General features: G+C 37.4%; 1 non-coding gene and 1 pseudogene across 1 annotated transcript; both read right to left on the reverse strand.

The window, feature by feature from the left end:
• Window positions 1-1256: 1256 nt before the first annotated feature.
• Window positions 1257-1558, reverse strand: LOC141716115 (18S ribosomal RNA; annotated as a pseudogene).
• Window positions 1559-24314: 22756 nt separating this feature from the next.
• LOC141715707 (small nucleolar RNA R71) lies at window positions 24315-24421 on the reverse strand. Its single transcript, XR_012572459.1, has one exon. It is a non-coding gene; the product is annotated as a small nucleolar RNA R71 (small nucleolar RNA).
• Window positions 24422-24748: the final 327 nt, after the last annotated feature.

The following is a 24748-nucleotide window of genomic DNA, read 5'->3' on the forward strand; positions in this document are numbered from 1 at the left end:
TATCATATTTGGTTCTACAAATGCCAAACTCTGTGAAAGGTTTGCAAAGCTAATGCAGTCAAGATATCAAATGAGTATGATGGGAGAACTTAGTTATTTTTTGGGACTTCAATCAAGCAAAATGAAGAAGGTGCTTTTATCTGTCAATCCAAGTACACCAGAAATTTACTGAAGAAATTTGGAATGCAAGACTGCTCAACTGCATCCACTCCCATGGCCACTACAACCAAGTTAGATAAAAATACTGGTTCATCAGTAGATATTACTAACTACAGAGGTATGATTGGCTCTTTACTCTATTTAACTGCTAGAAGACCTGATATCATGTATGATACCTGTCTTTGTGCAAGATTTCAGGCTGATCCAAGAGAACCTCATCTAATAGCTGTGAAAAGAATTTTCAAGTACCTCAATGGTACAGCTGATCTAGGATTGTCGTATCCTAGAGAATCAGATTTTAAGCTAATAGGTTACTCAGATGCTGATTTTACAGGATGCAAAATAGACAGGAAAAGCACTAGTGGAAGCTGCCAATTTCTTGGAGGAAGATTGGTTTCTTGGTTTAGCAAGAAACATAAATCAATTTCCACATCAACTGCAAAATCATAATATATTGCTGCAGGAAGCTGTTGTGCACAGATTCTTTGGATGAAGAATCAGCTATTGGATTATGGGTTAGAATTTTCTAAAATACCTATTTACTGTGATAATCAAAGTGCTATTGCTATGAAAGGTAATCCAGTTCAACACTCAATGACAAAGCACATCAGCATTAGGTACCATTTCATAAGGGAACATGTGATGGAAGGTACAGTGAAAATCCATTTTATTCCAACAGATCAACAACTAGCAGATATCTTCACAAAACCACTATGTGAAGCTACTTTTACAAGACTGGTAAATGAACTTGGAATGGTTTCAGGTTCTGTCTCTAAATTTGCTTAGTTTTTGTTCTCATGCATCAGACTTTATGATCAGTGTTTACATATTGTCCTATCTTCATGTAATCTATGTTTAAATTTAATTCATTAAATGCTGATTGTTATCTGATGTGGATCTATATGAGTTGACGACAGTTATGCAGCACCTGTATGAAAGTAAGTACCATCATATTAAGGACAAGTTTTGTTGTTCATATATCAAGGGATGGTAAGGTTTTGCGGCATTATATCGAATTAAACCACATGCTCCACTGTTTGTGCAGGCCCCCGTCAATTCTTTTGAGTTTCGGTCTTGCGACCGTACTCCCTAGGTGGAGTGTTTCATGCATTAGCTATGCCTCTGATCCGCATAGACCAAGGGAGAACACTCATCATTTACAGCATAGACTACTAGGGTATCTAATCTCGTTCTCTCCCCATGCTTTCGCACCCCAGCGTCGGTAGGGACCCAGAGAGCTGCCTTCACTTTTGGCGTTCCTTTGTAGATCTCTGAATTTCACCCCTACACATGAAATTCCACTCTCCTCTATTTTGCTCAAGTGAATTGGTTTTGAGAGATTGCTAAACCCAGCGGATGTGGCGGAAATTTTCCTTGTGTGGTATCAGTAGCTTTGTAAGAAGTCGGAGCTCTCTCTGACACTGATGTAGATGGTGACTTAAACGTAGCTTGATTTTTGAATGATATGGCTACGTTGCTGGTACTGAAACTAGAACTAATGGAGATAGAGCTGGTCTAGTAGTTGATTCCCTCCCATCCAAAGACTTGTTGATGTGTAGTCCAATTGGTCTCTGAAAGCTTCCCTGTTCGAGCTAGATGAAGGAGAAGCGTTAATTGGAGACGCTTGAGGAAATAGGTATTGAATCCACATACTGGGACAATAAAGGAACCTCATCTCCATAAGGATATGATAGGAACATATTTTAGTAGGATCCTAAGTATCCTACTGCGTAGTACGGGAAGAGACCTACCACTGACCTTCCTTATGAGGCAATCTACCGACCACCCTAATTGAGTTTAGGATTCCAGTCGACCGAGTGCCCAAAGCTATTGCTCAAGCAAGCATATGATAGAAGAAGAGAGAACACACATTTATAGAAGGCCACAGCACTATCCTCCCCGAAAGCAACATCTGTTATTCTCCACCGGAAAGGGCACTCAATAGACTAAATACCAAAGGAAAGGCGCTTCCCTTCAACTCCCCTTTACAAATAGAGCGGCATGAGCATCACTAAGAATACCTACAACCGTAATTTCCTACTCTCGAGTTAATTCGTCAAATACAAAGAAGCTTGGGCGATGAGACTGCGGACGCCGCCAAAATAGACTCTATACTCTTTCTACGATAACCCTAAATAACGTAGGATGAAAAGGGAACACTCGTAAATATCATGTACCATAAAAAGACGAAAGGCTTCTTCTTATTTCATGCTTATATTATACAGAGTAGACTCGGTAAAAAGATGAGATTCTCAGCATCCAACAACCTCTATCTCCTTTCTTTTAGTGAATGCCGCATCACTGGATATGGGACTATACCTTTGTACCTTCAAAACTTGGTTCTATTTACCCAATTCTTTTTAAATCTATGAATGCTGCCTTTGAGCTCATCCCTCCCTTGTGATTGTTTGGGTCTTCCAGTCTTTAATAAGAAATAGAACATAGAAATGAAGAATGAAAAAACAGACACCTTAGGCGGATCGCTTACGACTAAGTTTGGGATCTTGGTAGCATCAAAACAGAGCTTTGGCTATACGATGATACTATCTGGACGAGGATCAGCATCAAGATTTGGAACAACTGACCATTTCAAAGGAAGATGAAGCCGAAGTACGAGTACGATATATGTACTAATTAATGCAGAAATACAAAAAAAAGTAATCCTTTCATCTAAACCATTCTAGAAGGCTCTCTTTCATAAGACTCAACGTCTAGTAGTGGCTAGACTCTGCGTGTGGCCTTCGTCCGACGCTTTTGTTGAATTATAAAGAGAAATAACCACGACAAAAGCTAAAAGACGGGTCTTCATCTTTTGCTCAGCCAATAGAAAAGGTTGCAATACATGAGACCATGTGAATCTTCATTCAAAATTTGGATTAACATATCCCGGTACACTTCCGGATCTGTCATTGAACTGTAAATGTTCATTAACAGATTATAGATTGCTTCCTGCACCCGTTCACTTTTGCGAGTATAGGGCGACAACACCCTGGTTGTTTGGGGTGGTTCCCCCTGAAATAATGTAACAAACCGCATGTATATTTTATTGCGAAGGACTCATTTAATTGCCATAGAATCGGCAATGTTGAGTGCATCCTTTTTCTTAATACTACAGTTTCAGTGTGCTATCATCCCAGCGAAGCAGTAGCAAGAAATGGGTACCAAGCAATCTTGAAAGCTTCCGTTTCCAGTTCATAATCCGATGTGAGGAAAGAATCCTAGGTCAAGGCAGTAACACGGTAGGGGATCAGTCCCTTGTTGTTGGTGCTTAGTGTGAAATAACTTAGTCAAGAGATCGTACGATACCGGCAAAGGAAGAAAATGACTCGGCTTAAGTTCCCAATGTTTAATTAAGCTATGATTCCTTTTAGCCGACTCTGAGCTCATAGGGATTGGTTAGCTGGGACCAAGAAAGGATAGAGTGGAAAGAGAGGATTTGATAAACATTTTTCAGTTCTCGATCTCATCCGACGAACTACTTTAGGTCCTTATATTCTGTGTCATATCCTTCCTTCCGGATTCCCGGTTCTTGGAGGAGTAGCGGCCTCTGTCTTCGGCTCGGATCACCTTACCTATAGCTAACCTAGAGAGCTTTACTTTAAGATAGCTTAGGTGGGCACTCTTCTTCTCGACGAGAGGATTGATAATCATGTGCCCTAGCTGATTTGTCTATTCGTTTAGGAGCTATAGAAAGAGCTTCTACTTCTTCGCGTCAAGCTTGTTCGCCTGCTTGAGAATAGGTCTTGCAAAGCCTTTTGTGTACACCCAATCAGCATTTCCACCTCTCTAACTCCAGAAAGCTATTGTTATTCCTAGTGGACTAACAATGAGATTTACAGAAGGGGGGGTTGAATGTAAATCTCAAAACTTTTTCAAGTTTTGAGCAATTTGTAAGACTAAGTGTTTGAGTGATCAAATATGTGTAAATTGCTTGGAGCTGATGCAGACAGATATATATTTAAACACAAATGTAATGAACACAAAGAACTTAAAAACTTTTCTGGTGGATTTGTTGTTCCACCAGAGATGTGTTATTTCAGAAAATCTGTGATTCAAAATTAAATCACAGCTGCTTCCTAGTACAAACTAGATGATTTTCTCTCTTGATATTTCTAAACAGCTCAGGGAAAATTCACATCTAATTACTAGCTACTACTTGGTTTATATAACACCAAGTTTTCAAGTGAAGACAAAGATAAAGTACAATAAGACAATAGTTCTCCACTTGTTTCTGTTCCATTTTTATTCAGTGTAATATGGAATTATCTGTTGACTTTCCATTATGAACCAGACTAAAAACGGCTGCTTTTTCTGCTATTCCTGAAATAGGCTACCACATCTCTGTCAATCCATGTGCCTCTGTCAGCTTTGTTAACTGTCACTATCAACTGCTATGAGACTGAGCATCCGTTGAAGCTTTCATCCGTTGATGACTTTATCCGTTGATGCTCTAGCAGTTGAAGCTTTATCCGTTGAAGCACTCATCCGTTGATGGATATTATCCGTTGAAGCATTAGAGACATCCGTTGAAGCTTAGTTTCTTATCCGTTGAAGGTCTTCAACATCCGTTGACACTTCTTCACTTATACAAAATTACAAGGCATGAAATATTTACAATTAGCCCTCCTATTTGTACATCCATTAGCAGTCAACATGACTGATTATCTCCTAACAACATCTAAGAATTACAGCTTGAAATCAGAAAGTGAGATGTGCTACAATACCAAACTTATTGCTAAGTAAGGCTACTCCTTCAACGGATAGACAAGATGGTCTTATCCGTTGAGGCTACAAACACTAGATTTCTACTTAAGTGTTTTGCTGAACTTATCATCAAACTAATACATATATTCCTAACAGCTATATCTCAGCATAACCCACTATCAAACTAATCCGCTTGTACATTCTTGGTGTCATACTAACTCGTAAATTCTTGGTGTCATAATTTTTCTATTTTCAGGTGTGATCGGTCTAATCCTTGGAATAATTAGTTCTCTTTGAATTAATTAGGATTTTCACTTTGAACTCATCCCGGAATGGGGATTATGGCAAAGAACAAGAAGAAGACAAAAGGAGAAATTTTTTCCAATAGTCACAAATGGTGCCTCCACAAGTTGACATCCGATCGAACCTAGTACTAAGCGATCCGCCATAAATAACAAATATATTATATGGTAAATAGGGCAAAATTTTGCACTACGTACATACATACTTTGATTTAAAAAGGATAAAGTTAACATACATATAAAATCTGGTGCTATTGCGGCTACACCTCCCACTTTGTCAGGTATGTTATTCCCTAACAATACAACAAGAATTACAGAAGGGGGGTTGAATGTAATTTTAGCTACTTTTTCAAGATTTTAAAATAGTTCTAACTCGACAAATATATATGTGTTTGATTTGTAGATTACGGAATGAAGTAGTTATATAAATCAAAACACAAAGTAATAAAAACACAATCTTTTAAAACTTTCTGGTGGATTTGAAAGTATCCACCATATATATATATATATATATATATATATATACTGGCCGATTGCTTTTTTAATATTGTGGTCAAGTCATATGTAGTTTTTGTTGATGGGAGAATAGAAGGTTTTTGTTCTGGTTTGGGTTCAATTGGTCGTTGGAGTAATTTTTCTAAGAGCTCTTTTCTTATTTGGGGATCAGTTATCTTTTCTATGATTTCGAGAGAATGTTCTTCATTTTTGGTTAGGACGTTGATGCGTCTGTCTTCAGAGGAGGAATTATGAGAGGAAGATGAGCTTGTTGCAATCTCATCTATTTGAAGAGGTTCATCATTTCCAGACATTTCAGATGTCTCAGAGTCGGAAGATTCAAGGAGTAAAGCCGAGATTTTGTTAGATAAGCTTTCTTCTATGTTTAACTCTTGTATTTTCCCATTAAGTCTGCAGAATCTAGATATATGTCCCTTTTTTCCACATTTGTAACAAGTTATATCTTTATTGGTTGGTTTAGTAAATCTATTTTTGTTGAAAGGTTTTTTGTTGTAGGAAGGTTTATTATTAGAGGAAGGTTTATTATAGAACGGTTCTGTTGATTTTTTGTAGAAATGTTTAGACTTTGTGAAAGACCTTTTCTGATAAGGTCTTTGATATGGCTTGCATTCACCATCACATTTTAGTTTTGAATAGCTTTTGTTGGGATTATAGTCAAATTGTTGACAGAAAGTCCCTAATTCCTGCTTTGTTCTTTTCATTTCCCATTTGAGATGTCTTTGGAGTTTTAAATCTTGACAAATCTTTAGGCCTTCTCGTTGTGTTTGGCTTATGAGTTGGCCATATGTCAGGTTTTTGTAAGGTATCGGGCTTTCGTGTTCAGTTATTAAAGAGGTTCTAACTCTTTCACCGAGTAAGGTTGGAAGTCCGGCTAAGAATTTTTCTTTCCAATTTGCATGGTTCGAGTCTTCTCTGAGCATGACTCTGGTGAGGAAAGTAGTTTTATATCTTTGGAAATCACTAAGTTTTTTACATTTGAGATTATGTAAAAGCTCAGCATTTTTATCTCTCAGGTGAGAAGGGTCACCAATGAAGTGGTGTGTTATGACTAGAATGAGTTGTGCGACTGCTCCTTGGATAGGGTTTCCTTGTTCATCTAAAATGGGTTTTCCCTCTTCATCTTCCCTAATGGAATTTAGGATTTCAAGATGATTTTCAGGGGTAAGGTGATAGTCCCACCAACCTTTTAATTGGCCAGAGAACCCTGCTATGAGTAATTCGGCTATAGCTTTGTTTGGGGTTCCTATTTGGGTTGTATAAGCATTGGCTGCAATGGTCATTTGTTGTAAATGATTTAGAATATTATATTCAGACATTCCATCTATATTTCATTCATAAACAGATGATACATTGAATTTAGACTGGGTTAAAATTTCAGGTCTATTTTCAACTCCAATGTCTGGGGCTGTGAATTTTGGAATCATTTGTCGGAGGTCATGAACCTGGGGTATGAAAGCATCTTCATCTGAGTCATGATGTATGACATTTAGTTGTTTAGATGAAACACTGTCAGCAGCTATTTGGGTTGTGGAAGAGGAAGCCTCAAGTCTGCTAAGATGGTCTTTGATGGCTTTAACGAATTCTGGTCTATTTGTTTGAATTTGTTGTTGGCTTTGTCTAGAAACTTGGTATGGCTTAAATATGGGTTCTTGATTATTAATACTTTTGGGTAAATCTATTGTTTTTTGAATCTGGTCTTCTATCCGGTTTAGTTGACTTCCTATGCTATTTAGGTGGGTGTTTGTGTAATTAACAGCAAGGATTGTATTCCTAGTATTTTTTAGTATGTCATCATCTGGTCTTTTGATGGGGTGTGCCTCGATTTTTTCACTATAAACTGTTAGTGTGACATTTCTAAAAGGTGGGTGGTGTGATTCTATAGTTCCGCTGGTTGTTTCCCATTGTTTTTGTTTTTGGCTCATGCTTCGAGTGATGGGGTTTAGGTAATTTGTGAATGGAAAAAATAAGTTTTGGTCAGAGGAGTAAATTTCCAACCAATCAAAGAATATCATTTAGATTTTGTTTTGGTTAAGAAATTCATAATAAATTTCTTGAATTTGTGTCTTTTGTTCTTTGAAGTTGGTAAAAAACCAATTTCTTTTTTTAGTGTTTTGGGGAGAGTAGAACTCTTCACGGAGAAAAGTTTTATTGATTTGGAACTCTATTTCAATTACATTTAGTTCACTTGGCATTCCCATATTCTCAGTTATAGCAGAGAAGGTTGGGGATGTTGGTGAGGAAGGGGAAACCGTGTTTTGGTTTGGTGGTAATTGACTTTGTTTATAGAATGGGTGAGGTATATTGGAAGAATAATCTACACCACTCATAGAGGTATTGGGTATATCTGATGTAGAGTATCTTGGTTTTGAGGTAGTGTTAATGATAGAAGGGATTTGAGAAATCTTTTCTAAGGTTCTTGAGGAAGCATCGGAATATCGAGAACTAATTAAAGAGGTTCGGGATGATCGATCAAATGCAAGAGTGACTCTTCCATTATCATCTTAGCGAACTTGGTGTATTTGTGTGTTTGGTTCTAATCTTTCCGGTAATCTAGGGCGAGCTACTCCTTCTAAAACCCATTCAGTGGGAAGGGAAATATCCTGCCATTTTATGGATCGAGTAATAACTGTGTTAGACCTTGAAAGGTCAGTTTGGAGAATGATGGTTTCTCCTTTGACGAAAGCATTTTTATGCCCATCATCTCCAATGGACATTATTGCTTTGTAATGAATTCAAAAGATTAAAGCCACTGGAATTGATCCTTCTAACATTTTATAGTTGTGAGTTTTAACTTGGAGTGTCATGCTATGGATAACATTCCTGTCTTCAAGAGAAATGGATAAATTTGGATAACAACTAAAAGAGATGGGTCCGTTGCACAGACTTGATTCTATGGAACTTAATAGAGAGTCATTGAACTCAAGGAATCTAGCATCTCTTAAAATGGCTAGTATTGAGGTGTCTAATCCTTCTTTGGTTAAGGGCTTAATTCCGACTTGGACTAAACCTATATGGATGTAATTGTATGATTTTGCAAGTTTTTCTAGGGAACTTTTGGTGAGAAGGTGAATTGTTTCGAATGATTTTGATAGGTGTATGTCCCTTTCTTCGGTTTTGATGGAAGAACTTGAACTATACCATTTTGTATCATAAACTTAGCTTTTGGGGATTTTTGGGATGTCCCAACGCTCTATTGCTTTTTGGAGGTTTTCGACGTTGGTTTCGGCACTATGTGTAATATTTCTTGAATCTAACGTACTAGTGGAAGAGTTTGAAAGAGATGTAGTTCTGCAGAATACAGAATCCATGTTCTGAGATCAAAAAAGACGTAGGCTAAGCTTTTGCTTACAATCCTAGAAAAACGGGTTTACTGCCTCCTATGGACTTATAACCGATAAACTAGGCAAAACGACTCGGCAAAGGCTTAACTACAAAAGTTTAAGAACTGAGAACAGAGATACAATAGACAACAATAATATAACTCCCTTATGGCTCTGATACCAAAAAGGACGTAATAGGACCAACAAATATTAATAGAAACAGTAGGGAGAGTAATATAGTAAGACTAAGACTAAGACATGGTATGCAACATAACACAAAATATTAAAACATTAAAACATGATATGAACCACAAAATATTAAAACATTAAAACATGATATGAACAAGAATAGGTTTTGAAATTACTTGGAAATGTTTTTGATTATATAACTGAAAGCAATCGGCTAGTCTTTGTGTTACAATATGAGAAAACTTGAGAATAAACTTCGGAAATATGAACTGCTATCACTGGTACAAGATGTGTATATTATCTGCTCTCTAATTTCAAGTGTGTTTATTACTCTCTTCTTCTTCCTATTTATAGAAGGATGAGGAGTCTAATTTCTTGAAACAACATCATTCTTTTTCTTGTAGTGGAGTTCTGCTTTCCTGAGTGGACAGCTTGACTTGAGTGGGAGGTCCTCTTTTTCTTAGTGGAGGGGCTGCTTTCCTGAGTGGGAGGCTGCTTTCTTCACAAGATTTTGAGTATGATTCCTTTTCCACCGAAAGTTTCTTTGTTTGGAGAATATTGCTGAGTTGGTCTCAGTGGGAATCTTCTTTTGTGTCTTCTTTTGAATAATGCTGAGTTAGTCTCAGTGGGAAGTGTCTTCTTTGTCTTCTTTTATGGTCTCGGGAGAAATAATAAAAACTAGATACAAAATTTAAATGATGTACAATATCTTTTTTTTAAGTACTTTTTACCGTTTTACCCCTAATAATTTGGAGTAAAAAAGTATCTATACAAACTGATTACAATAATTAAATAAAGGAAAACTAAACAATATGAAATGATGAAAATTTGGATGAAATTTTTGGGGGTATTTTGGAATTTTTTTTAATCAGTGGAAACTACAGGGGAAAATATCCCGTGACAGTCATCTTCGTTGTCATTTCCTAAATGAACCGGACTGCTGTTGTCATCGGAATCATAAATTGAATTTGCGAGTTGAAGTAAGGATTCTTTGTATTGGCTTCTGGTTTTTGCTTGGGCTAATAATGCCTGGGCATTTGACTTTTGGGCAAAGAAAGTGGTAACTTCTTTGTTGGTAATAAAATTTTGACTTGATAACCATTTTTGAATGATCTCTTTGGAAATCTTTTGGTCTTCTTTGAAATTGCTCCACCATTTGACTTTAAAGGACCGAACAATACAGGACTGTATTTGGTTGAAATGAATTTTAAACTCCCAAGAATAGACCCATGGAAGGAAGAATTTTGAACATAACATTAAGAGAGGAGGAAAACGTCTTTCGTATTCTGTGGGTTTGAAGTTTGTTTTGAACAGTTTTAGACATTCGGATGCATTTGGAGTAAGAATGTCTTCAATTGCTCCGAATAAATCCCACCATTGAAGGAACCAAATAGGGAGTTCCTGGACTTGAATTTTGGTATTGAAATAAAATAACCAGGAATGACTATTTTTCTGATTTTGGATAAAGAATTAATTATGCCATGCTTGCTGGTAATCCCAGTAAGAATATGAGGAGCAGTGGTTTAGTTGTCTTTTGAAGTTCGAAGGAAAAAATTTTGGACTGTGGAGTTCTTGGCCCCATTGACTTGGGTGGATGACCTTTTGTATTTGACATGTTGTGTATGAAGGTGTTGAGTGTTCTCTATCCTGGGCATTGTAAAAATGTTTGAACGTGACTGATTCAGTAGACAAGAGAATGGCTTGATAATAGTCATTATTTTTTGATAGATCCCAGGGTTTGAACAGCCATCCTTTAGGGAAAACATTTGAAATTGCTAAGGAGGCATCAGCATTGTTAAATCCTCTTTGGACTGACACTATTTTTTGGTGGTTTCTTTTGGTATAGTAATCAGAATTAGATTTTAAAAAGTTTGACTGGTTGACTACTACCTCCTGGTTTTGCATTTTTGGGGTAACTATATCTAGTTTTGACATGGATCTCTGAGGAACTAAGAGGGTTGGGTTTTGAAAACTGACTGTTTGTGTAGTTTGAAAAGGAGTATTTGTAGGTTGGCTGGAAGAAGTGTTTTGTTGGGTAACTTTAGTTGATTTTTCTGAAGAGCTTTGGGAGATTGTTGAGGGATTTTGAATGTTAAGGCCATGGGCTTTGATGGTTTGAAGGGCTAGAAATAAGTTATTGTCTTCTTCATCTGCAATTACCTTATCGATCCAGGATGTGATCGGTTTTCCTGAAGAAGTACTCGCTTTGCTTTATTGAGTGGCCGGGAGGTATCCGGGAAAGGCTGGGGTTTTTCCCCCACCTCTGCTCTTTCGAGGCATGATACTTATCTGTTTTGTAGAAACTCACGGGTCAGGATATCAGGGACACAGTTCATATCTCCCTTAATGTGTTCAATATCAAAATCAAAGATGCTTAATAATGCTTGCCATCTGGCGAAAATTTGTTTTGATGCAATATTTTGGACATCTTTTTGTAAAGCTTCTTTTGCCGATTTACAATCGACTCTAAGGAGAAATTTTTGATTTAATAAATCACTTTGAAATTTTTTAATACGTAAAACAATTGAAAGTATTTCCTTTTTTATAGTAGAATAATTTCTTTGACAATCATTCCAATGTGCAGATGTAAACTGGACTATTTGTTCTTTACCATTGACTACTTGTTTTAGTATACCGTCGTATCCTAACTCAGAAGCATCTGTTTCAACTACTTTAGAAGCATTTGGATCAGCAAGGTGTAGACAAGGGATTTCTAGAACCTGAGCTTTGATTTGTCGAACAATTTCGGTATGTTCAGATGACCAAGGGACAGGGTTAGTTTTAAGGCGGTCATGTAAGGGCTTGGCTATCCTATTGATGTTTGGATAGAAGTCTAGGACATAGTTGAGACTTTCTAAAAATCTTTGGAGTTGGGTTTTATCTGAGATTTTATCGGGAAATTTTGTTGCAAAAGTTAGGGCTCTTTCAATTGGTGTAACTGTTCCTTTTGAAATGTAGTGGCCAAGAAATCTTACACGAGTTTGAAATAGGGAAATTTTAGATTTGGATTGACTAAACCATTTTTCTAGATACTTGGCAGAAAGTTTTAAGGTGTTTGAAATGTTGTTCAATAGTTTCTGAAAAAACTAGAACATCATCAATATATACTATACAGAATGTAGAATAGTCATTGAATATGTCATTCATAATTCTTTGGAATTCGCTAGGGGCAGTCTTGATTCCAAATGGAAGGACATTCTATTCATATTGTTCGAATGGGACCGTAAAAGCGGTTTTATATCTATCTTTTGGGTGGATTTGAATCTGCCAAAATCCTGATTTTAAATCAAATTTGGAGAATATTATCGAAGATCTTAATTTTTGTAAGAGGTCTTTTTTATTAGGTATAGGGTATCGCACCCATCTTAAGGCTTTATTTAGAGGCTTATAATTGATAACTAGCCTTGGTGTCCCTCTCTCAATTTCAGCATTTTTGTTTACATAGAAAGTTGCACAGGACCACGGGGATCTGTATTTTGATATGATTCCTTTGGATTCGAGATCGGTGATCTCTTTTCTGCAATGTTGTTCTAGGTCGGAGTTCATTTGGATAGGTCTCGCTTTTGTTGGTATTTCCTTTTCATCAAAATCTTTTTCATAAGGTAAATCAATCATATGTTGTTTTCTATGCCAAAAAGCATTTGGTAAGTCTGAACAGAGTTCTACTTCTATTTGTTTTAGTAGTTTTAAGATTTTTTCTTTGATAAAGTGGTCTTGTAATTGCTTCTCAATCTTGTGAGAGGAAAGGTCTTGTTTTAGATGGGATAATTGTATCTATTTATTTATATATATATATATATATATATATATCGAATGAGAACTCTGTGAAGCTTGAATAGCTCACAGCTGCTTACAAGTAGAACAAACAAACTACAGAGAAATTCTTGACAGGTACAGCTTTTTCTATCTCTCTTTGAAATGTGTTTGCTTAGTTGAATGTTCTACTAGCTACACTTGGTTTATATATTATATATCACCAATTTTACATGACAATAAGACAAGATAATAAAACAAAACATATCTAGTCTAACTCCATGCTACTTCACTACTATATTCCAGCATCTTTGAATATTTTCATAATAGCATGGAAATGGTAATGCATCTTTGTTCTCAAATTCCTGCTTAACAGGCTGCCACATTCCTTTTGCAAACACCCAACGCATGTGACTGTGTTGTCACTGTCAACAGATATTTGAATTTGATCATCCATCGGGTATATGCTTGTCATTGGTCGGGTAGCTTTGTTGATTATCCGCCGGGTAGCTTTGTTGATCATCCGTCGGGTAGCTATTTGTCACTTGACTTCATTTCACTTATACAGAATTACAAGATATCTTATATTTACAATTAATCAACCTATTCTGCATATCCACTAGTAGTCAACATGAATCATATGCTCCTACAGAATCTACACAAATTTTTTTACAGAAATGTGCTACAATAATTATTTGTTACATAAGCTACTCACCTGATGGATGTCAAATTATCATCCGTCGGGACTATATTAAATCATCCGTCGGGACTATATTTGATCATTCGTCGAGTGCTATAAAATACACAAAGTTAAATCTACTAAGGTGTTTTGTTTAATTTATCATCAAGTTCACAACATATTCCTAATAATCTCCCCCAATTTATGTCTACTGGAATTGTAGCCATAAATTAAGAGAAACTTGATGATAACAAAACATCCTAATGATACAGATTGAAAAGTAGTAGATAAAACTGATAAGTGTTATAATGTTTACTGAAAATTGAACAAAGCAAAGTATACAAAGAAGTTGCTCACAATCATTATCAAGGTGCTCCTCTAGTCTGAGCAGATAAGTCTATTTCCTTAATTTTCTGTGGAACTCAAGTTCATCAGCTTCTGAGAGATCTAGCATTTCTTGCATTTCCAATAGAGTCTCATTGCTTGAGATACTCAACTGGTCCTCCAATCTGAAGAATCTTCTTACTCCCTTTTCACCCCTGAATTCCATCAGCCAATAAGGCCTCAAATGCACTCTTTTTCCTGTGAAGGGAATTGACAGAGTTTTTGGTAGTGCATCTTTTGCTTTATTACTCCTCAGCTCCTCAATCTTCTTTAGAACTATCTCCTTGCAGTCATATTGTATCCAAAGTTCTTTTTGAAAGATGAGTAGATCTTTATTAGAACAAATTGGCTTTCTAGAAGAATCCTGTGAAGTGGTCATATTATCTCTTTTCCTCCCTTATATTTAAACACCAGCCTTTCAAGAAGATGTCTGTGAGCATCAATTCCTCGTACTTCTTTCAATTCATCTAAGTAGAGGTTTATGTCAGAGAACTCCTTGATGTCACAGATGTATAACAAATCTCCCTTGTTGACTGTAGATTGATATTTTGTTAGGGTCTTGGATCTGAGAGCCACATGTTTCACTTTCTTGCTTTCTCTAGTCTTTGTCTTCTTTGGCTTGTTGAAGATTGGAAAGTTTAGTTCAGGAATTGGCAAGCTATCCCAGTCTACTGACTCATCCTTTGGAATTATGGGCTCACCATGAATATTCCTTGTTGGATCCACCACCTTGAATTCTTCAAATACCATTGAGGGTTTTGATGTCTGAGTTGAAGTTGTAGACTTTTTGGGAATGTAGTCTTCCATTTCCTCATCACTGAAGTCCAATTTTCTTTTGGAGTGGAGCTTGTATCTGAATCTTCTTTTCTGTTATGGTTCATCTTGCACTTTTTGATCTTGAGGTCAGCAATTACAGATGGTTGTGCAGAAATCTTAGTTATAGTCTTTACAGCTTGTAGTTTGGCCAAGATAGCAGCTTGCTACTTCTTTTGTTTGAGCTTCTTAGCATCTAAGGCAGCTTGCTTCTTTTCTTGCCTGATTATTTCATTCTCTTCCTTTTTAGCTTCTACAAACTAAGGGTGTCCAGCCACCACACGGATTTCTTTACCATTTTTATAAATCTTGGCAATTCTTCTTTTAAGTTCTGAATCAGCTGGATCCTTGAAAAATGCAATTGACCTAGCCAACAGCTTCTTCTCATCTGGCCTAGGTGTTTCATACACAATATCCATAGGATTTTTTTCTGAAAACTTTGACTAGTTTCTTTTAGGCTTCATAATCAGCTTTGCTTTTGGTGATTTGATGCAAGATGTTTGACCCTTTTTCAGATAATTCAAACTCATTTCATTCACAGAGATGTGCTTGACTTCAGAGTGATGATTGAAGACTTTGTCTGGTTCTCGAATTGGTCCAAATTTCTGTTGAATTTATGCATCTATTTTCCTCCATTTCTCTTTTAACTCCTTCTCAGCTGCTGCTACATCAATCTTTAGCAGTTTGTCATCTGTTTCCAGTTTTGCTTCTGCCAGATTTATGATGTCAATGCTATCCATGGATGGTGGCTTTGTGAAAGCAATTGTTGGCACAAGTACTTTGCTGACTTGGATGTTGAGATGTTTCTCCCCCTCACTAGATGAGCCTTTCTCCCCCTTCTTGTTAGCATCAAATTGGAGAGTGGAAGGGAGTTGAGCAGCCACCAACTGTTGGAGCAGAGCAGTCCGAGTTACTTGATTAGCAAGTATCTTGGCCATTGACTTCTGCACATCAGATAATCTAGAGTCCATGGCCTCAACCTTTCTATTAAGATCAGCCTCCTTCCTTAGCTTCTGAGCTATCTCAGTCATGTTGGTTCCAGGAAGTCTAGCATCCAACCTTGCTATGAAATCTTGTTTTACTTCAGAAACTTCTTGCTTGATTTCATCCGTACTTTGACTGTGTTGGAGAGCTTGAATCTTATGCAGCTGGAGTGCTTCAAGATGTGCTATAAGTAGCCTCTTTGTGCTGGCATTTGTAGATGCTTGAATGGCTGTTTGGGTGTCATGAATCAGCTTGAATAGTGTTGATTGGAGATTTGAGTAGGAACATTCTTTTGTTAGCATCCAGGCAGGAACATCTGCATCTCCCCCTATGCTCATGCTATCTTCCTCATCATCCCCACCAGCATCCCCAAATAAGTCTTTAGCCAGTTCAAAATCACTGCCAGTAGTTTAAGGCATAGCAGAGATTGCATCCTTTGCTCTTTATAGCGATTGAGTAGTGTGCACCAAATTAAGAATTCTTTCAGCCTCCTCATTGCCCTATACAGCTAATGTTTGATAAGCTGTAACATGATGAGTAAATGTCTCAGCATTTAGGGAAATAGAATTTATGACAGCTTAATATTCTTGCTGAAATAGTCTTTTCCTTTCTGCATCATTGACATCCATCGACTCACTTGCAATGGTGTCCATCCTTATCTCTCCAGTACCTGCATTTCTCTCATGTCTCTCAGTTTTTGCATCAAGGGCTCCCCTTGGCTTCCCACACACCCTCACCTTCACCATCTAAGATGGGACTCCCCTCACTCACTTTTGCCAGTCCTGAAGAAATGGACTGCATTTGTTCACTTATATTCTCTCCTTTTGTCTGGGAGCAACCCAACCTCTCACTCAGTTTACTCCCTTCCCTCAGTCCTAAGAGTGATTGCACTACCACTAAGTCTTCTGCACTTGTGATGATTGAAGAAATTTGAAGTTGTGCAGAGACTCTAGACGGATGATGAATATCCATCGGGACAGTAGTATGGCTATCCAACGGATGACTGCTGCTAGGCTTATCCGTCGGGATACAATCACTACTTGACGGATGATGTATATCCATCGGGATAGAAGAAATGAATGAGTTTGGAGTGGAGACTATTGTAGACTCTGTGCATATTGATTAAAATTTAGGCACAGATGTCTCAACAGACTCAGAAAGAAATGGCAAGCGAGCCAACAAATCATCTAAAAGATGATGCTCACTTGCTTGGATTTTTGGCTTCTCCAAAAGAGTTAAATGTGGAGAATTTGGAAGTGATGTATTGATCATGTCAACATCCAGTGAGTGTGTGGGTAAATTTGGTGTTTTAGGTGCTTCAATTGTTAAGGATTTTGGCTGTGACTCCACATTTATTGGAGTCGCATCAATATGACTTTGAGAAGGTGCAGTGACTGGGTCTTTAGCTCCAGTTTGCACTGTGTGTGTTCCCTGTGCATCCCCAAGGATTTTTCATCTTTTCTTTCTAGCATAAGTTTGTGGTGAACTTGTGTCCCTAGCCCTCTTGATTTGTGCTCCTGGTTGGAAGCTTGTTTCAATAGTAACATCCTTTTGGGAGGATGAAACTAGAATTGAGCTTATTTCCTTATTAACAACCACAGTTTGTTGGGAAACTGTGATGTGGCTAGGCTTGGGTACACTCATCTCACCAGCCTTATCTTAAGGGTTTCTTTGATTTTCACCCTGTCCCTCATCTTGCTCACTCACCTTCACACTCTCCTCTTTGTGTTTACTAGATTTTGCAACTGATTTCTTTTGAAAGAAACCAGAGGGGGTTTTCTTAGTTTTGGGTTTAGAAATTGTTGTTTTGGTAGCTTGGGTAGGCATCTGTTGGGTCATTGACACAGATGCCATAGCTACACTAGAAGGCAAATAAATGTGTGAGGTTGGAAGAGTGGAGACAGTAGAGCTTACCTCACTTACCTGAGGACCCTCCATGACTGGAAAATAGAAGAGGGGCACCTCTTTGTGGTGATTAGCTCTATTAAGATCTGCAATAATTCTTCTTTCTTGAACCCAACAATTCAGCTTGTTGGTTGGGTTCTCAATTGCAATGTCCTCAATAAGATGGTTAACAAGCATCATAAAGAATCTAGCATAATAGACACATTTACCTCTCTTATTGAGTTCTCCTAACTTAAACCTAACTCAAATATGATTAAGTCACTGAAGTTAAAGTACTTATCAGTAACTAGCATATAAAGCATGTTAAGCATGGAAATGTTAACAGAATCAAAGTTACTAATCTTACCAGAAAATACCTTAGTTACCACATCACATTAAAGGCTCCATTCTTTTCTAAGACCTAACCTCCTAATTTCACTTAACTTAGAAGTGGAAAGTGCATAGCCCATGGAATTTAGCATGTTAACTATATCAGTGTCTGTGTGTGGAACAGTAGCAGTGTTATCTGGAATTCTAAAGCATGCTTTGACAATTTTACTATTAATACAAAACTGTTTACCTTTGAGAGTGAAAGTTATGGTCTTGTCAGTTGAGTTATACACGGCAGTTGTCCATATCATCTCTACAACCTCACAGTAGATTGTGGGAGATTCCAGCATCGCATAGTTGAGTTTATAGCCTTTCACAAAATCCATCATTTTGTGAAAATCTCCAGACTGTTGAATCTCCTTGTTCACTAGAGCTGTGAAGTTGTTCTTTTCATAGATATATCCAGTCGGAGACATGATTTTAACAACAGGTGCCATTGTTAAAGATTTGAAATTTGCAGTGAGAGTATTTGCTTTTGAGGAAGAAAGAAGTTAGAGCAATTGATTCTTGAGAATGATAAAAGAGTAGAATAAAACTGAATTCTGCTTTTATACTATCTGAGAAATAAATTGTCAACAATAATAAAGCGCAATAAAGTAACCAATCAAAATAGCCCAAAATAGTCGTTTAAAAATAAATAAACTGTAAAAATTCTGTCACTTATCCGTCGTGTTGTGCTTAAAAACTATAAGTATACTCGATGGATAACTTCTAGATTTTTAACGGCTAAGATTGAGACAATTCAACGGATGAGGATAAATCAATTATCCGTCGGGTTATGAAATAATCCAGAAAAGTAATTGATTTTTATTACCAAATAATGTTCCGACGGATGATCAAACTCGATGGATAATGAGCATCCGTCGGGATGTAAATTTTGACTTAGCCAAAATTTCATCCAAAACAGAAAAATATCAATTAAGTTTCTAGCTGCAATAAAACTTGCAAAAATATCTAAAATAATTCAATAATAATTAAGCGTACCTAACTCATTTACCAACCTTGAAAAGGTGGATTCATCAAGAGGCTTGGTAAATATATCTGCAAGCTGCTTTTCACTTGGAACAAAATGAAGTTCCACAGTACCATTCATCACATGCTCCCTAATGAAGTGGTACTTGATGTCTATGTGCTTTGTTCTTGAATGCTGCACTGGATTTTCAGTGATGGAAATTACACTTGTGTTATCATAGAAAATGGGAATTATATTCACTTGTAGACCATAGTCCAACAATTGGTTTTTCATCCACAAAATCTGTGCACAGCAACTACCAACAGCATTATATTCAGTTTCAGCTGTAGAGGTAGAAACTGAATTTTGCTTTTTACTGAACCGGGACACAAGCTTGTTCCCTAGAAATTGACAGGTTCCTGTTGTGCTTTTTCCGTCTATTTTACAACTTGTATAATCTGCATCTGAATAACCAGTTAGATTAAAACCAGAATCTCTTGGGTACCAAGTGCCAATTTTTGGTGTTCCCTTGAGATATCTAAAAATTCTCTTGGTAGCTACTAAGTGAGATTCTCTAGGATCAGCCTGAAATCTAGCACAAAGACAAGTAGCAAATATTATATCTGGCCTACTAGCTGTCAAGTACAGAAGTGAGCCAATCATGCCCCTGTAGCTTGAAATATCCACAGACTTTTCAGTATTGTTTAATTCAAGTTTAGTTGCAGTGGCCATGTGAGTTTTTACAGATGTGCAATCCATTAGATCAAACTTCTTTAAAAGATCATGAATATATTTAGTTTGACTAATGAATATTCCATCACTAACTTGCTTAACTTGTAAACCAGGAAAGTAAGTTAGTTCTCCCATCGTGCTCATTTCATACTTACTTTGCAATAATTTGGTAAACTTTTTGCCAAGTTTTTTATCTTTAGAACCAAATATAATATCATCTACATAGATTTGAACAAGTATAATAGAGCCATTAACATTTCTAAAGAATAAAGTTTTCTCAACAGTACCTCTTGTGAAGTGATTTTCCAAAAGAAACTTTGATAAAGTGTCATACCAAGCTCTAGGTGCTTGCTTCAATCCATAAAGTGCTTTCAAAGGATAGTAGACATACTCTGGAAAATTAGGGTCTTCAAAACCAGGAGGCTGACTAACATAAACTTCCTCCTCCAAATCTCCATTCAGAAAAGCACTTTCGACATCCATTTGATAGACCTTGAAATTGGCATGGGCTGCATAAGCTAAGAAGATTCTGATGGCTTCAAGTCTTGCAACAGGAGCAAAGGTTTTATCAAAATCTATTCCTTCTTGTTGACAGTAGCCCTTAGCAACCAATCTAGCTTTGTTCCTGACCACTATGCCACTTTCATCCATCTTGTTCTTGAATACCCACTTGGTGTCAATTGGATTCTTTTCTTTAGGTTTGGGTACCAGCTTCCATACCTTGTTCCTTTCAAATTGGTTTAGCTCCTCCTGCATAGCTAAAATCCAATGAGGATCCAACAAAGCTTCTTCTACCTTCTTTGGTTCTTCCTTAGATAGAAAACTGCTATATAGACATTCTTCTTGAGTTGCTCTCCTTGTTTGAACTCTAGAAGATGCATCACCAATGATGAGCTCAAAAGGGTGATCTTTAGTCCATTTTCTTTGTTGAGGTAGATTAGCTCTAGATGAAGAGGCCTCATTGTTATCTTCATGTGTGACTGAGTTTTGATTATAAGAAACCCCCCTGAGTTTGTGAATCTTTGATTTGAGAAAGGGGAACTTTCTGTAGGTGATCTATTCTGACTTTCAGCTTCTCTTAATGTTCCGACGGATGATGCACTTTGTGTCCCGACGGATGAAGCTGATTGACTCCCGACGGATAAGGCAGATTGTCTCCCGACGGATGAAGCATTTTGTAACTCGACAGATGTTGAATTATATACTTCATTAGTTGTAGATTTTTCTGCATTATCCTTATTCACTGTTTCTTGATCACTTTCATCATCACTGTCATCACTAATCATCTCCACATTATCAAACTTGAGGTTTTCATGGAAATCTCCATCTTGTAGTCCTTCAATCTTTTTTTCATCAAACACAACATGTATTGATTCCATAACAATGTTGGTTCTTAGATTGTAGACCCTATATGCTTTTCCCACAGCATATCCAACAAAAATTCCTTCATCTGCTTTAGCATCAAACTTCCCATGTTGATCAGTTTGATTCCTCAAGATAAAACATTTGCAGCCAAAGACATGAAGAAAATTTAGAGTTTGCTTCCTATTCTTGAACAATTGGTAGGATTTCATACACTTAGCTTGATTAATCAAAGAAATATTCTGAGTGTAGCAAGCAGTGTTCACAGCTTCAGCCCAGAAATATGTTGGTAACTTTGATTCTTCAAGCATTGTCCTTGCAGCTTCAATAAGAGATCTGTTCTTCCTTTCCACTACTCCATTTTGTTGTGGAGTTCTTGCTACAGAAAACTCATGTATAATCTCATTATCTTCACAAAATGTTCACATCTCAGAATTCTTGAACTCAGTACCATTGTCACTCCCGATTCTTCTTACTTTAAAATCAGGATGATTGTTGGCTTGCCTTATATAATTGATGATGATTTCACTAGCTTCATCTTTAGACTTTAGAAAATATGTCCAAGAGAACTTTGAGAAATCATCCACAATTACTAGGTAAAATCTTTTTTTTTGAGATAGATAACACATTGACTGGTCTAAACAAATTCATGTGTAACAATTGCAAAGGTTCTTCAATAGTTGAATCAAGCTTCTTTTCGAATGATGCTTTGATCTGCTTTCCTTTTTGGCGGGCATCACATAAACCATCCTTAGTAAACTCCATTTGAGGAATACCTCTAACTAGTTCTTTCTTGACAAGCTCTTGAAGTTTAGATGGGACAGCATCTTGTGCCATAGCCAACTTTCATCTTGACTTACTTTACTGAGAAGACAAGTGATAGATTCTGCATTAGATGAGTTGAAGTCAGCTAGATACACATTTCATATTCTCACTCCAGTGAGAACTACTTTGTTGCTTCTCTTGTTTGTCACAACACAGGCTTCTGAATTGAAGGTTACTGTATTGCCCTTATCACAAAGCTGGCCGATACTCAACAAATTGTGCTTGAGACCATTGATAAGTGGCATTTTATACCACTTAGAACGTCTTAAAATGGCTTAAATTGGTGTCTTGAAATCAAGTATTTTGTGTATTTGATGCGTTTTTCTAGTGTTTATGCATTTCAGGGTATTAGTTGCATTTCGGGAGAGGAATCATCAAGAATAAGCCTTGGCATGTGTTCACCATTGCGAGAGGAAAGGAATGGGCAGATTACAGCGAAGAAACGGAGCAAACCTGGATTTTTTCCAGTAGAGGCCTGCGCGCCCGCGCAGCAATGCTAAGCGGCCGCGCAGCAACCTGCGCGCCCGCGCAGCTATGCTGAGCGGCCGCGCAGGGTCGGGAATTTTGCTGAATTATTTTAGACTTCTACTTCTGTTTGGCTTCCAACTTCTATGTAATCTGAGTTTTATGGGACTATTATATAGGTAGATTTGAGACGTTTTCACAGAGAGTATTAAGGGGATTATGTTTTAGATTGTGTTTTACGCAAGAAGCGAAGGAGATAAGGAAGAAGACCGATTTAGCACACCGCAACGAAGAGGGAGCATATATTCTTGTGATTCTTGTTTCGTTGTAACGTTGGATGCTAGTTTTCTTGCTTTGACTTATTTACTCTTGTGACGTACTCTGTTTAATATAATTAGTTTAGTTATTATTTTCTTGTGTTTGTTTATCATGATTTCATATGAACCCATGATGGCGATAAGTTCTATTATGGGCTAATCGTGATCATGGGGTTGCAACGGATTTATTATGGAATTCTTTAGTTAATTGTTTAATACTTTAGTGTGTGATGATTGCATGATATCTAGTATTGGTTGTGCGTATTCGTCTTATGTGCGTCGCGAACATATAAGATACGGTGTTAATCTCTTGTGAAGCGACGGTGGATCTTGAGATTTAGAACTTGCCATGCTAGCATAGGTTCATGTACGTTGCGCATGATTAGTGGGTAACTCTAACAGTTTTATTTGCCCTATGTAATCAAAAAAAAAGGAATAACTTGTGCTTAAATCGTTATGTTGTCAATTTCTGTAGACATATAGGAACTCAACATAATTGATGACTATTCAACTTCTATCTTAATTGTGGATGCTTGGTAGAATGGTATTAGTACAATGAAAGTTGGCTTTTATCAGTTTCGTGTTATTCGATTAATATCATCACTGTCACATGCTAAAGGTAATAACAATGGCTATAGAAGGAAGTAATAATGAAGTTGTGATCTCATGAGTGTTTTATTATTGATAAATTGAAGTGTTAGTTAAGTGGTTAATTAAGTAGTTAATTATAGTTAATATTTAATCAACAATTTTAAGTGTTATTATCTTAACATTGAGAAGTAATCATACATTGGTGAGTGAGTTTAATTAGACAATAATTTAGTCTGAGTCTCTGAGGGAACGAACTAGAAAGTATTCTATATTACTTGCGAACGCGTATACTTGCGTGAATATTAGCGCGTGTTTTCGCCCTAACAAGTTTTTGGCACCGCTGCCGGAGACTCGGCGTATTTGTTTAGTTTATGTACTTACCATCATTGGTCATTAGGACTCAGTGATTAGGACGTAGTAGTTACTTATTTTTTTCTGGTTGTGTTTCAGGTACTTTAGCAAGCGTTTATGCAAACTCGTTCTCGTGCTCGCAAGAGGACTTTAGATACAGCTGAGGAGACAGACGAAGTTCTTGATATTCCGGAGAAGTTAGATTTTAAGGATTCGGATTCAGGAACTGAGCAGAAAGAACCAGTAAACATGGGAGATCGTATTGTTCAAGCTGATCCAGCTCTTATGGATTTTTCTCGGCCTAAAATTGATGACATTCAGTCAAGCATCCTTCATCCGGCTATTCAAGCTAACACCTTTGAAATCAAGCCGGGCACTATTCAGATGGTGCAGAATTCTGTTTCTTTTGGAGGAGCGGCAACTGAAGACCCCAACATGCACATAAGGAATTTTGTCGAGATTTGCAGCACTTTTAAGTATAATGGCGTGACTGATGAGGCTATCAAGTTGAGGCTTTTCCCATTCTCACTAAGGGACAAGGCTAAAGACTGGTTACATTCTGAACCAGCTGGGTCCATCACTACGTGGCAAGATCTTGCGCAAAAGTTTCTGGTGAAGTTTTATCCGATGGCAAAAACTGCTGCTATGAGGAGTGCTCTTACTCAGTTTGCGCAGCAACCTACAGAATCTATGTGCGAGGCTTGGGAACGCTACAAGGAAATGTTGAGAAAATGTCCACATCATGGAATGCCGGATTGGATGGTGATCACTGGTTTCTATAATGGTTTGGGGGCCCAATCTCGGCCCATGCTCGATGCAGCAGCTGGAGGCGCCTTATGGGCTAAAAGCTATACTGAGGCGTATAATCTTATCGAGACGATGGCCGCAAATGAGCATCAAAACCCAACTCAGAGGATGACGTCAGGCAAGGTAGCAGGTATTCTGGAAGTTGATGCAGCCACCGCTATTGCAGCCCAGCTCCAAGCGCTATCAATGAAGGTTGATTCTTTGGCTACGTATGGAGTTAATCAAATAGCTATGGTTTGTGAGCTTTGTGCAGATTCTCATGCTACGGA

Source organism: Apium graveolens, chromosome 3 (assembly GCF_009905375.1).
Source record: "Apium graveolens cultivar Ventura chromosome 3, ASM990537v1, whole genome shotgun sequence".
NCBI classification, from domain to species: Eukaryota; Viridiplantae; Streptophyta; class Magnoliopsida; order Apiales; family Apiaceae; genus Apium; species Apium graveolens.